Source organism: Capsicum annuum, chromosome 9 (assembly GCF_002878395.1).
Source record: "Capsicum annuum cultivar UCD-10X-F1 chromosome 9, UCD10Xv1.1, whole genome shotgun sequence".
NCBI classification, from domain to species: domain Eukaryota; kingdom Viridiplantae; phylum Streptophyta; class Magnoliopsida; order Solanales; family Solanaceae; genus Capsicum; species Capsicum annuum.
Genome location: NC_061119.1, coordinates 154,023,260 through 154,026,058, shown reverse-complemented (window position 1 = coordinate 154,026,058; position 2,799 = coordinate 154,023,260).

Here is a 2,799-nt window from a genome sequence, read left to right as displayed (position 1 = left end):
AACGTGCTTCTAAATTCTTTTTGGAGAATTAAAAAGCTTTTTATGTCATAATACACTTCTTCTTTCAATAAAGTTATCTGATAAAAGTGTGAAATAGTGTAAATAAAATATATTATATATTTACCATAATTATCAATACACTATTTAAGAAGAATTCCTATAAATATGGAACTGATTTTAAATTATATAATTAAAAAATAAATTTTGAAAATACAACAAAAAAATATATATTTTAATAAGTTTCTATAACTTGCAATGAAACTGCTATTAATGCAGTTATCTAAAAGTGTTTCTAAAATTTATAATTTTGAATCTACTAATACTATATGGGATAATTTTCTCTTTTTACTATGATTGAGATTCAACAAACTATATGAAAGGATCCATTCATTTATTGACACCTAGAAAATGAGTTTTATTTAAAAATTTTAAAGCTAATAAAGAGAGAATGGATGTATGTCCAACAGACCAACACAAATATTAAATTAAATAAAATCAAAATGCAAAGGAAGTGGATTGTGGGGTCCACATCTATTTAATATAACATCTTGAAAAAAATCTGGAGAATTCATTGAAGCCAAGAACTCTTTGAATACTCAGGCCTCCTTCTTTTTTTCTTCTAACCAAAAACATCATTATATTAAAAAAAATACTGTATGTAGATCAAGTAATAATGTTCAATTTTAGTTAGTGTTGTTGCTGATTCAAAGGAAAGAACTGATATTTGAAGCTGAAAAGAATCAAAAAATATGAGAGGAAATCTCCTTCTATCTAATGCTAAAAAAGATCAAGAATTGGGTGAAAATCTCTTTGGAACTTCTTCTGCTTATTTAATTATCTATGATTTCAGGTATGAATTTTTCTTCATATTTTTATGTTATCCATACAATTAATAAAAAAAATATTATAAATACCTGATAAAGTCAAATTTTCATAGATTTTCTTTGCATGTCAGTTTTAATATCAAAATACAAACTTAGCATTTGTTTGCACTAATTTTGATGCTAAATTAAAAATATATTATACAAAAACTAAGTCCACAATATAATCTTCTTCAAAGATTACATTGAATTCTTTCAAAAATTTATTTGTTTGATCCTTGGCTTTGCAAGAAAGCTTCATATTGCAGATTCAAGTTTTAAGTCAACAAATTGAGTGAAAGTGTTTGGTGAATCTCCATGTAACTGCATACTTGATTTTAAAAAAGTGAATTAACAGTATTAAAAAACTGATTAAAGTCACTGTAGTCATGTTCAAAAATAAATTAGAGGAGAAATCAAACCTCAAACTTAATCCCATGAACTCATATTGTATTTGTTGCATTGAGGTTGATTGTATGCCAAAAGTCACTTTTGTATTCAAAGATATATGGCTCTGTACTAGTACTGCTCTATTTTTGAATGCTATCAGTGATTTCTTTTTCTTTTTTACTCACTTTTTGACTTCATTCTTCCATATTCATTTTTCTTTCCTTTTTTTAATTGGATTCAAAACTCAATTCGCACACCTTATTAAAGGATCAACAGAACTGAATTTGTGCTTGTCTTTACCACAATATCCATTATATATTTCACTTTGATGTTTACTAATTTCAGCTCTCGCTTGATACAAATATTTTCTAGAAATTTCTTCGAAATTCTCATCATTTGCGGCTAAAGTCATAACATCAAAAAATCTTCATTAACCCATTCAAACTATTGTCATAGAAGATTTCACCGATTTCTTCTTTGTAGCGTATTTCCTTAAATTCATTCTCATGCTTAGCATTCTTAGATCATCTTTGCAAAATGCATTTCTCAGGAATATATAAAAAATTCAAGTCAAAGAATAGAAATTTTAGTGCATGACAACATAACTAACCCATAGACTCAAACTTATGACAGCTAAAAATAATTAAACTTCAAGGGAATTAGATTGGACAACTTCAATTTGTCCACTTTCACTATTTAAAATTGTATATCTGGTAGTATTGCCATTAGTTTCAGCACTGAGTGTTCTTTTGGTTGCTCCTTGAAAAATTCATGTTGGAACCTTGTAAATTTTTCTTGTGTACACAATAGCAGCATGTTTTAACATTTCAAAATCTTCTATGGATAGTTTAGTCTTTCCTCAAGATTATAATCCTCGACTGCTTCAATATCTTGCATTTCATTTGTTCCCTACTCATAATGCTTTACAAACTCAGTTATACTCATTGCCTTATATGATATTTCTGTGAAGACTCTATTTGTGCTCTCATTTATTTGAATTGATTTTATGTCTGTCAAGAAAATAGAACGACTAAATGCAAGACACCACTTTTTTCTCAAATCATATAACTTTTGAACAAGTATTACTCGTACAATTTCAATCACTCATCATTTTTTGTCATACTAACTCAAATTCTGATTTCGAATTGCACCCCCACAAGAGAGTATGTCAAAACTTTGACTTAAAGTAAAGTTGAGGTATATTTTTTTAGAGCATTTCTGTCAATATGCCATTCGCATAGTCGATAACACGTGTCAGAAAAGACTTCTTTAATGGTCACTGATATGGCAGGAGCTTGATCGATAAAAAATATTTTTGATGCTTTTCCCCGCATTGCCTTTAAAAATACTTGAAACAAACAAACAAATGAACCACTGGTTCATTGCATAAGATGCACAACCGAAAAAGATATTTTTCCATTAGTTATTCACACCAACAAATAGAGCATAAATCATGTTGTATCTATTTGTATGATAAGTAGTGTAAAAAATCATCACATCCCAAAATATTCACTGTGTAATTTAGATATACTATCTCTCCAAAACAAAT